Genomic DNA, 13,353 nt, shown 5'->3' with positions numbered 1-13,353 from the left:
TAATGAATAATTTTAAAGAATTAAACCGGGTACTCAAGGATAAGATGTAGTAATTTACAAAGTGGCAGTCTACATTTATGACTTTGTGTTACTACGAATATTTTATGAAGGGGTTACGTGTATAATAAAGTCTTGGGATATAATTTATTAATAAGGCCTAGAGTGCAATTATATTTATATAGTGGTATTAAATATAATTAATGGTAACTTTGGACTTGTTAAGAGTTGACGGAAAAGCCCAAGGCCCATTGGATCTAGTGTCTTATTGGTCCCTTTTGGTCCCACTCCAAGCCACACACTAAAGCCCAATTGGAAAGGCCCAATAGGCCAGCCCAATTAGATAATCAGTTAGTTATAAAGGGAGAAACATATAGAATTTTTATTAGAAGAGTTTAGAAAAGAAAAAGAAACGGTGTGTGAGAGAGTGTGAGACACACTTTCATTCTCCCTTTGAAAAACTGATTGAGAGACCACACATTTTGGGCGTAAAGTGGAATTAGAGTGAAGATTAAAAGTGTTCCCAAGTGCTTCTAATCTTTGTTTTGAATTTCTCCACACCAAAGTACGCTATCTTGTTCTTAAATTCTGAAATTTACATAGTGCACGTTATCAATCATGAATGAAATAGATCCTTGTTCGTCGCTTCCGCTGTGGGTTTTGCATGAGATGCAAAACCAGATTTTTTTTCCTTCAATTAGTATCAGAGCCAGGTTTTCATATCATGATTGTATAGTGTGTGGTTGAATTTTAGAATTTGAAAAAGGAATTGTTTCTTTGTTGGAACCATGCAAGAAAAACTAGATGTTTATGGCCATCTACATAATGCATTGTATCTTAACTTCCCTATATATATGACTCGGCCGAGATATATATATATATATATATCCTTGGTCATCATAGTTTGTAGATTGCATTGATGGATTGCCTTAACTTGGTGGATATATAGATATATATCCGTACAGTACTTGGATTGCATGGTCCTTCAATTGGTTCCTTCAATATGATTATTACATATTACATTCAATATATGCTTCATTCGAATGGGTAGTTATTGAAATGGGGCGGTTATTGAATGTAATTGGTTGTAATGGTACTGTTTCGGGTTTGACATTTTTGTTTCTATTTCATGGCCCACGGTTACATTAATGATCTTTAAGGAAGTAATATAAGGATTCTTTTGAATCCTTGTCATTTACATTAGACCGAATGGTGTAATTGTTGTCAGATATCACTTTCTTGTATGCATGGCTTTTGAATTCACATGTTAGTTTTGCCTTGTACATGAGTTTGTCTTTTGGCAATAAATGCATGGCTTGCATCTTTTGTCTTTTATGCCATGGAGAAATATGGGATCCGTGTATGTAGGATTTCACCATCTAATAGTACCATTGTTGTATATATATAATATAATATAATAATCATATATTATATATTATATTATATTATATATATAATATAATATTATTTTATAATATATGAGTTTTTTATTACGTTATATATATATATATAATATAATATAATGTAATTAAATATATATTACATATATTAATTGGTATATTATATTATATATAATATAATATGAATTTTTATATGTAATAAGGGTTTTTATTACGTTATATATATATATATATATATATATATATATATATATATATATATATATACACGTTAATGCTAGTTTAATGAAATTTATTCCTAATTAGATTAGGATTATTTTTTCAACGTGTCTAGCATTATTATGGTACTTAATCTTAAAAACCTTTATTTTAAAATATCTAGTGGGAGAGAGATTCAAGGGTTGGATCTCACGGCCTCCATTGTTGGTTCATAGTAGTGTGAAATATATACTTTGTTTTTGCCTCGAGCTTAGCATTCCATGCGGAGAGTATTTATTTCATGGTCTTACAAGATTGAATTTCTTGGTTTATAGTGGTTTGATAAACACCTTGTCTTAGTTTCGAGCTTTGCATTCCATGCGGAGGGTGTTTTATCATGGTACTACAAAATAAGCATGTTAAAGGGATGAGATGTGGTTACACATGATTCTAGACAATGGTATACACTAGACTAAGTATTTTAGTATCCTCTATGCTGAGTTCTTACTATTATTACTTAGAGGTTAAATATCAAACGGCATATTATTAGTGTTTGATAAGAGTTATCATGATAGCACTAATAATGAGAATAGTTCTCAATCAATCATAGTATTTTATGTTCACTCTATGCTGAGGGATATTGAATATGAGATTGGGTTGTCGTTGCATATATTATTTTATGGTTTTATTAAGGTTCCATATTATATGCTTTTATACTAAATTGATAATGTCCAATTTACTTATTATATTCATGTTTATTATTTTCAGATTTTGTCATGGCATCATTTAGCCCACTTGTTTCCATTCTTAACCAAAACAAACTGACTGGATCCAACTATGTTGATTGGAAAAGAAATTTGGACATTGTTCTTACTGCTGAAGAGCACAAGTATGTGCTTACTCAACCATGTCCTAACTTTCCTTCATTAGATGCTCCTCTTGAGGAAAAACAACGATATGATCGTTGGCAGAAATCTAATGAGATGGCCAAGTGCTACATCCTAGCATCTATCTCAAATGTTCTACAGCATCAAATGCAGGATGTAGAACTTGCTTTAGACATAATGCATAGTCTGAAGGAGATGTTTGGTGAGCAAGGCCGTTCTGCAAGGCAAGAAACCATGAGGCAAATTTATAATACCAAAATGGCTGTAGGAAGTTCAGTGAGGGAGCATTGTCTTAGGATGATTGCTAATCTGAACACATTAGAAGTTTTAGGTGCCGACATTGATGGAGAATCCCAAGTGGATATGATACTCTAGTCACTACTAGAATCATTCAAGGAATTCAGACTCAATTATAACATGAACAAAAAGATTTATTCTTTGTCTGAATTAATGAATGAGTTAGTGGCGGCGAAAGGCATCCAATACTTCTAGTGTTGAAGCCAATGTGGGTGAAGCTTCTACTTCTCAACCTAAGTCGAAAGGCAAGGGTAAGAAGAAGAAGAAGAAGGACTTCACTAAGAAAGATGGTAAACAAATTGCCTTAGGGGTTGCCAACAAAGGAAAGAAAACCAAAGGAAAGTGTTTCCATTGTGGTGAGAAAGGACATTGGAAGAGGAATTGTCCAACATTCAAGGCTGCCAAGAATAAAGGTATGAAAAGTTCATTTCTTCTTGAAATATGTTTGGTACAAAATCCAACAGATTCCTGGTGTGTGGATTCAGGTTGTACTAATCATATCTGCAATTCTTTGCAGGGGTTCCAGGAGACCAGAAAATTGAATGAAGGAGAACTATTTCTTACTTTGGCTGATGGGAGCAAGATTCCGGTTGAAGCTGTTGGAGTGTTTAATTTGTGTTTTAAGTCTAGAGTTTTAATATTGGAAGACTGTTTGTATGTACCTAATGTTCGTAGGAATTTAATTTCTGCAACTTACTTAGGTAAACATGGATATTGTGTTATCCTGAAAAACAATGTTGTAATAAAGAATGATAAAGTGTTTATCTGTTCTGGCAATATTGTGGATGGTCTTTATATTTTAACTCCTGATAAGCATGAATTATACAATTCTGAATTAGATAGTAACTCTCATGTGAAATCATTAAAGAGAAAGTTTCCTTCTACTAGTGATGCATATCTATGGCACTTGCGTTTAGGTCATATTAATTCAAGTAGGATTCAAAGACTCATCAAAGATGGACTTTTATAGCCCATGGATTTTGATGGTTTTCCAGTTTGCGAATCTTGTTTGGAAGGTAAGATGACCAAACGACCTTTTAATGCAAAAGGTAGAAGAGTGCAAGATTTACTAGAACTAGTACATTCAGATGTATGTGGTCCTATGTCAATCCAAGCAAGAGGTGGCTATGAGTATTTCATTACTTTTACTGATGATTACTCTAGGTTTGGTTATGTGTACCTAATGAAACGAAAGTCCGAAGCCTTTGAAAAGTTCAAAGAGTTTAGGGCTGAAGTTGAAAATCAATTGGGTAAACACATAAAGGTCATTCGATCTGATCGAGGTGGCGAATACCTTCTTGGTGATTTTAAGGATTACTTGACTGAAAATGGGATTATATCCCAGTCCTGAGCGCACCGGAACTCCACAACAAAATGGTGTAGCAATAAAGAATGAATATGACTCTTTTAGATATGGTTAGGTCCATGTTGAGTTATTCGACTCTACCAATTTCTTTTTGGGGATATGCCTTAAATACTGCAATGTATCTTCTGAATTTAGTACCTTCAAAGTCTATTCCTAAAACACCTGTAGAGTTGTGGAATGGGCGTAAGCCTAGTATGAGACATCTCCACATTTGGGGTTGTCCAGCACATGTGTTGAAAGGAAAGTCTGACAAGTTACAGTCTAAAACAGAAGTGGTATTTTTTGTAGGGTATCCAAAAGGAACAGTTGGAGGTTTATTCTATAGTCATAAGGATAATAAAGTGTTTGTTAGCACAAATGCCAAATTCTTGGAAAATGACTATATGAATAATTTTACTCCTAGAAATAGAGTTGTCTTGGCTGAAATGAATGAACCTGTAGTTGAACAACCAATGGATGAAACTAGGGATAATGTGACTGTATTAGATACACCACTAGATACTACTCTTGAGATGTCTAGTACACAGGTGCCTCGTCGTAGTGGAAGAATTGTTCGGCCTCCTATAAGATTCATAGATTTGGGAGAAACTTATGAGGCTATCTCAGAAGAGGCTGAATCGGATCCTTACACTTATGATGAAGCAATGAATGATATAGATGCACATCATTGGTTCCAAGCTATGAAATCTGAATTGGATTCTATGGATTCCAATCATGTATGGGATCTTGTAAAGGCGCCTAACGGCATTAAACCTGTTGGTTGCAAATGGGTTTACAAGAGAAAGAGAGGGATAGATGGAAAGGTTGAAACCTTTAAAGCAAGACTAGTGGCGAAAGGGTATACACAAAAAGAAGGTATTGATTATGATGAAACTTTTTCGCCAGTAGCCATGCTTAAATCTATCAGAATTCTCTTATCCATTGCTGCTCATTATGATTATGAAATTTGGCAAATGGATGTCAAGACTGCATTTCTTAATGGTAATCTTGAAGAAGAAATATACATGTTGCAACCAGGAGGTTTCATAGCGAAGAACCAAGAGCATATGGTATGCAAGTTGAATAGGTCCATTTATGGACTTAAACAAGCATCTAGGTTATGGAAAATCAGATTTGATCAAGCAATCAAGTCATTTGGTTTTGAACAAAATCTTGATGAACCATGTATGTACAAAAGGCATCGAGACAAAGTAGTAATGTTCCTAGTGCTTTATATTGATGATATTCTACTCATTGGAAATGATGTAGGGGTAATGTAATCGGTTAAAGTTTGGTTGTCAAGCCAATTTGATATGAAGGACTTGGGTGAGGCTAACTTTATTCTAGGGATCAAGTTTTGGCGAGATCGCAAGAATAAGATGTTAGGCTTATCACAAGCTGGATATATAGATAAGGTTCTAGAACGGTTTAGCATGCAAAACTCAAAGAAAGGATTGCTTCCTTTTAGACATGGAGTTCCTCTATCTGATGACCAAAGGCCTAAGACTCAAGAGGAAGAAAATATGATGAGACAAGTTCCTTATGCTTCTGCAGTGGGAAGTCTCATGTATGCCATGCTTTGTACTAGACCAGATATTTGTTATTTGGCTGGCATGGTCGGTAGATATCAATCAAATCCAGGACCAAAACATTGGCAAGCTGTAAAGCATATTCTCAAGTATCTTAGGAGAACGAGAGATTATATGCTTGTTTACCATAGTGAGGATTTGATTCCCATTGGTTATACAGATTCAGACTTTCAGTCAAATCTAGATTTCAGAAAATCCACTTCAGAATGTGTTTTCACCTTGGGAGGTGGAGCCATAAGTTGGAGGAGTGTTAAGCAATCTTGTATTGCGGACTCCACCACGAAAGCCGAGTACGTTGCTGCTTGTGAAGCAGCAAAGGAGGCTGTTTGGCTCAAGAAATTCCTTTCTGATTTTGGTGTTGTAAGAATGGAGCAACTTCCCATCACATTGTTTTGCGACAATAGTGGAGCAGTTGCACAATCCAAAGATCCAAAGAATCACAAGAAAGGAAAGCACATTGAGAGGAAGTACCACATCATTCGAGACATTGTTGCTTGTGGAGATGTTGTGGTAGCAAAGATTGAAAGTGCAAATAATCTAGCAGATCCTTTTACCAAAGCATTACCTCAAAGGACTTTCGAGTCACATTTGGAGGGAATGAGAGTTAGATTAGTGCACAATAGTTTTTAGGGCAAGTGGGAGATTGTTAGGATTAGTGCCCTTAAATCCTATGGTATGATGCTATGTATGATATTATGTATGAGATTATGTATGACATGATGTATGACTTAATATTGTGATTGATAAAGTTATTTTATTATTATCTAAAATAATGGTAACATGAATATGGGACATTATCATATAGTCCATGAGATGCATTGTATGTGATTTATGTGAAAAGTCACAGAAGATGTAAATCACAAGTTCTTTGTAAACTCAGAAGTTATAGTTCGTAGTCGGTGATGAAATTGGGCATTTCATCTGCGAAGACTATAACGTGTCAACTAAGATGATTTGTCTTGATCATGGAAGTGGAAACTTCTAGTAGTGGAAACTTCTAGTTGATATGTTGATTTGTTTTAAGAGTTAAAACATATTGAATCAGTTATTTGTGAGATTTATTATTCTCCTAACGACTGTCAAATGAATAATAAATCTCACGACTTCTATTTGCATGAACTCTTAATCCTGAGAGAATAATGGACCTGATCATGAAGTGTAGGTTGCTTTGATATATCAGGAGTGAGACCTGAAGTGACGGTCAAAACCTCAGTATGTTGGGCAGCCACATTTAGTGTTGATGGAACATATATTCTCAATATGAAATTCATAGTCTCTTGATGGAGATATAAAATATTCCCTTGAGATAAGTTTAATGGTTTCAGTTATTCAGAGAGTTAGGCCTAACCACTTTAGTAAGAAATTACTAAAGTATATATATTTATGAAATTGGATTTCATAAATATATAATGAATAATTTTAAAAAATTAAACCGGGTACTCAAGGATAAGATGTAGTAATTTACAAAGTGGCAGTCTACATTTATGACTTTGTGTTACTACGAATATTTTATGAAGGGGTTACGTGTATAATAAAGTCTTGGAATATAATTTATTAATAAGGCCTAGAGTGCAATTATATTTATATAGTGGTATTAAATATAATTAATGGTAACTTTGGACTTGTCAAGAGTTGACGGAAAAGCCCAAGGCCCATTGGAGCTAGTGTCTTATTGGTCTCTTTTGGTCCCACTCCAAGCCACACACTAAAGCCCAATTGGAAAGGCCCAATAGGCCAGCCCAATTAGATAATCGGTTAGTTATAAAGGGAGAAACATATAGAATTTTTATTAGAAGAGTTTAGAAAAGAAAAAGAAACGGTGTGTGAGAGAGTGTGAGACACACTTTCATTCTCCCTTTGAAAAACTGATTGAGAGACCACACATCTTGGGCGTAAAGTGGAATTGGAGTGAAGATTAAAAGTGTTCCCAAGTGCTTCTAATCTTTGTTTTGAATTTCTCCACACCAAGGTACGCTATCTTGTTCTTAAATTCTGAAATTTACATAGTGCACGTTATCAATCATGAATGAAATAGATCCTTGTTCGTCGCTTCCGCTGTGGGTTTTGCATGAGATGCAAAACCAGATTTTTTTTCCTTCAGTTTAAGTTATTAAGATATGGTAACTTTAATTGTTTAACGTGCCACATACTTCTAACAGGAGACTTCAGTGCTTTTGATATGGTAAAGCTCCATTAGTATCTGAGATTTACAGAAGAATGTTTCTAATTTCTCAATGTCTACATCTTTGCAATTACTTATTTGCATGACTACATACCATATGGATTTGGGGCCACAGCAAGGTTTGCTCTTAAATGTGTTTATTCCTTACGCATGAACTTGTCTAAGCGTGGTATACAATGGTTTTGAAAAAGAATGCATCAATCACTTTGTAGCATTCGGGTTTCAAATGAGTTTGGAGCGGTAAATCCACAAGCAGCTAAAATGGCTGTCAAGGCCATAATGGTTCTTGTAGTTTCAGAGGTGGTTATGATAGCCAATGGGCCCTATGATTGGTCTCTTAATGTTCATTGATGGCTTAAGCAGTAGTTTCAACTTCAAGTAACTTTTTCACATTCTCTCATGTAATGGCTTTGAGTTGGATCAAAACTTCTGAAGTTATAACTTCTTATCAATTCAAGATATATTATCCAATAAAAATTAATTCATTATTCAGTTTAGAATATTTTCTTTACATTTATTTATTTATTTATTTGATAATTCGGTAATTAAAGATGGATTTGAATCTCATTCTGCAGAGTTCTTTGCAATTTAAAAGTTAACTAATGGTATAAAAAAATTTAAACAAGTTTACTTTATCACCAAGCACTCTTGGCGTGATGGCAGGAGCGGAACTAGGATTTCAAACTAAAGGGGACCAAAGTATAAGGAAAAAAATACAAATAGGTATCTATATAATACTAACAAATTATTAACCAAGATAGATACACAAAATCATTATTTCTTAATGCATTAAGATGCAATCATCTACCAATAAAGATAATTTTTTTTAAAATAAAATAAAATTATATTGTTTATTAAGAGCATGAGTTGTTGCCAAAAAAAAAAAAATCACAAACCAAAACTTACTTTTACTACTTTAATATAGCACTTCAGATGTCTCATACAGTAGTGATTTTGGTATTTGGTGTTCTAAATATTTAGCATTTAGAACACGCGATGCTAGTACTCTAATACTAGGTTGACTAGAATTTTTTAAGTTTTAGAATTTGATAGTTACTACTTAGAACAACCACATCAGTCCGTTTAAAATTTTTCGTCTATTTTACACTAAAAACTTACTTTTTCTATTTTACACTATCACATTTCCAAAATACCCACATCAGTTCATTTATTTTACACATCTATTCTAATTAAATGATATTATTTATTGTTTTATTATTATTTATTAATCATCACTCTCTCACCGTTTCTCTCCATTTTTCCTTTTTCATTTTTCAGCTCTCCCAGTCTCATCCGTTCCTCTCCTTCCCTCACTCTCTCCCTCACAGCCGTCTCACCCAGCCTGTCGTCGCCGCCGATCCAGCTCGCCGCCTCAGCCCTCTACTGATTCGGCCTCCCTCTTTCCTTCGCCCCTCCCTCTCTCCTCCACCACCGACCCTTCACCTCCCACCCCTAACCGACGACCCTTCGCCTCCCACCCCCAACCAACGACAGCAATGGAAGATCTGGCGGCAGCAATGGAAGACCCGACGATAGCAGATCGGGCGACAGCAGTGGCAGCAAATCAGGCGGCAGATCCAACTCCGTTGGGCATTTCACATGAGTTTTCCGTTGAGTATGGTTTGGGCTGGGTTTTCCGATGGGTTTGGACTGTTTTTGGGTTGGGTTTATCGGTGAGTTTTGATTTATTTTGAGTTGGGTTTTCAATGGGTTTGTCTTGATTTTGAGTTGGATTTTCTAATTGCTTTTCCATTGATTTTGGGTTAATTTTATGTTGATTTTGTGTTAATTCTCTGTGCTGTGGTGTTTGGTGGTGGCACTGGGTTTGGTGGTTATTCTGGCGCGCTGGGTTGTTGTGATAGTTAGGGAAGAGAAGGAGTTTGACAGGGAGAGAAAAAAAGAATAAAAAAATCGTTTAAACGTGGACAGTAGCCGTGTATATTTACACGGTTACTGTTCGTTTACACAGCCGGGTGTATATTTTGCACCATTTTACACCCACTGATGTGGGTGTTTTTTTTATCAAAATGTGTAAAAAGAGCTGTTTTTTGTATTTTAGAAGACTTTCTATGGATTGATGTGGATGCTCTTAGACTGGGCTAATTAAAAGGGAGGGGGTCTAAGTTTTTAGAATAGGGTGGTACAACTCTATAAAAAAAAAATTTATAACCAATAAAAAAAATTCTTTTTTTTTCTTTGGGCGCCTCGTGGGGGGAGGGGGGGAGGGGGGTGGGCCCTCCCTTGGGTCCATCCCAGCAAGATGGTCTGTAACACCCTAGATTTTGACCCACACCTGAGCCCCTACCTACTCTGCATGATTTTCAAACCCGAACCGTTTAACAAACCGAAAAATGGAGAGGTTCAAGGTTTTTAAGGTCAGACCAAGGTTCAACCAAGATCAAACCGTGATGATGCCATAATTAATTTAATAATAATAAAATACAAATAAAGGTATCAAAATGGCAAACATTAACAAATATTTACTAAAAATATTTCTAAAAAAAATTAAAAAACTTTCAAATGAATCTTCACCATTTTTATAAGGTTAATAGAAAATAATAAAGCATAAACAAGTGTCAAAAAATTGTGTTTAGTAATCTTTCAAATAAAAAATTATCTAAAATAAAATAATTTTCAACATAAATTAATAAATTGTATATTCACATGTAAAAAGTATAGTTCTTGAACCTCTAATAAAATTATCAAATAATAATAGATTGGGAGGGGTAATATAATAAATTGGAAAACTATAATCTAAATTGTAAATAAATAAAATATTAAATCCAAGAATGACACAACAAAGGGGCATAGCCTATTGGTTATAGTATCAGTATTTGACTTACTGATCATTGGTTTTATCCCTCGCCTACACCTATCTGAGATATCTTACATTTAAAATGATTGAACCGTAACTTCCACTTAAAAAATTGAATTTCTACCCAGGTTAGATCGGCCGGTCCGGTCTAGTCCGGGCCTGACAACCTTGCTACCCCCTTAATTCCCAACCACACAAATCTCACAAAATATCTCCTCTTCTCCCTTGGCTGGCCATACCTCTCACTTTCTCTTCTCTTTTCTTTCTTTTCACACAAACAAAAACACACTTATATCTACTAGGGATGGCAAAGGGGCGGGGCGGGGATGGGGTTTCATTTCACACAAACACAAACACACTCATATCTACTAGGAATGGCAAAGGGGTGGGGCGGGTTCGAAGGATGGGGTCTTCACCCCCGCCCCGCATGGTTTTGTCTTACCCTATCCCTGCCTCGCCTCAGAATTTTCACACAAACACAAGCACACTTATATCTACTAGGGATGGCAAAGGGGTAGGGCGGGGATGGGGTTTCATTTCACACAAACACACTCATATCTACTAGGGATGGCAAAGGGGCAGGGCCGGTTCGAAGGATGAGGTCTTCACCCCCGCCCCACATGGTTTTGTCTTACCCCATCCCTGCCTCGCCTCGCCTCGCCTCGCCCCGCCCCGCTCTGCCCTGAATGACGGGAAATTTTTTTTTACCCCATCCCCGCCTCTTGAGGCCCTGGGAAGACCTGCCCCACCCCATAAAACTTTATTTCTTCTAAATTTGCCCATAACTATTGCAATTTTTTTCTAATAAAACATGTTTCGTTAATAAAAATATACTTGGAATTACAAATAAATTTATCCCATCAAATCAAATTAATTTTTAGCAAAAATTGAATAATATTATTAAAGTGTTTAACAAGGCAATATCCCAACAAAAATAAAAATCTCATAATACAAAATCCATGATTCAATAGTATATAATTTTTTTTATAATAAAGACAAATGAAAATGTTAAAATTAGTACCTTATTTCCAACATTGCTAGAGAGAGAATAAAAAAAGGCAGAAAACTTTGTTAGGTAGAATAAAATAAGTTAATGATATGTTTGTTTAAATAGTTTATAGTAGACTTTTAGGGTATGAAAAATTTACAATTTAACCTTGTCAATACGAGGCGGGGCAAGGATGGGTTGGGGAGGGGAGGAGAGGGGCAGGTTGGGTCTAAAAAGTCTAAACCCATTCCCACCCTGCCCTGTGGTGCGGGGCTAAAATCCTACCCCATCCCTACCCCATCACTTTTGCGGGACAAGGAAAACTCACACGGGGCGAAGCAGGGAAAGGCAGGTCAAGCGAGGCGGGGCAAAATTTTCATCCCTAATATCTACCCTCTCACACTCCCACTAGTGCATCACCCCACCACCTCCACCATCTTTTTCCAGCAAGGTTTACTGGAAAACTCCATAGAAAAAAGTTAAGGCTCACTCATCTCTACTATATTTGAGGTATAAAATCTTAATCTTTTTTGTGGGATTTATACTTTTGCTTGAGGTTCTTTTAATCTAAGCTTTGATAATGATATCCATGTGATTTATGAGTTTTGGAAGTAATATTCATGTGTTTATACGTATGGGTTTGGTCTTGGTGGATTTATTTGATGAGTGAGTTTATGGTTTTTACAATGGTGGTTATCTAAGGTTTGTTATGGTGAAAATTTGGGGGTTTTGGTTTTTCTAATGTGAAATAGATGGTAAATATAATTTTATTATTTATTTGGAACTAGTTAAAGATTTAAATTGTTAGTGTTGGAGGATATTGTGATTTTTGGTATCATGGGTCTCTTGTTGATGTGGTGTAAATTTTGTGGGAATTACTTATAAAGTGTTGAGGTTTTGATGTTAAGGATTATAACTTGAATGACTTATGAGTATAAATTGGAGTTATGCCTTATAATTTAATATGTTGAGAAACTTTGGAAGTGGGATACATTACTTGTGAGATTAAATATTTAAGCTTGTCTAATTAATTGCTTATTTGCAATTCCTAATTTGTAGCTAGATACAATTTCAAGCTTTATGCTTATCATGATAGGTTTGGTTGGCATTGTTTAAGGTGTAACTAATCTCATTTGGAGCTTTGGAACTAAGCTTTTTGTGGATTGCTAGGTAAGTAGCTTCTTAATGGGATTTTTAGAAAAATAATCACATGACATGAAATGTTGTTGTTGTTGTTGTTGTTTGTTTTTTTTTTTTTTTTTTTGGGTCAAACATATTTTGGAAAATTATTTGTGGAACTATGTTTCTAAAAAGTGTTGTGTTGCAACCCTACTATATATGATTATAATTGAAAAGCACATCGTGTTTAATATTGCATATGGGGAAATGCATAAATATTTGGCATGGAAAAGTCAAGCATCTTTGATTTAATTCTCGGTAATTTTATGGATTTATTGCATTATTTGCAAAATTTCAAGATGCTTATCTTGTTGTGTTACTTGGGAAATTGATGCAAAATACTTTGACAAGAAATGGTTTTGAAGACTTTAAGAATATTATGAATATTGGGTATTGTGATGATTTTATGAAACTACTTAGATATGAATTGTGTCTTGATTTCATGTAAACTATGAGCTCTTTATGGTTTTACCATT

Source organism: Castanea sativa, chromosome 5, assembly GCF_040712315.1.
Source record: "Castanea sativa cultivar Marrone di Chiusa Pesio chromosome 5, ASM4071231v1".
NCBI classification, from domain to species: Eukaryota; Viridiplantae; Streptophyta; class Magnoliopsida; order Fagales; family Fagaceae; genus Castanea; species Castanea sativa.
The sequence above is the reverse complement of the archived record's forward strand: the minus strand, read 5'-3'. Positions refer to the sequence as shown.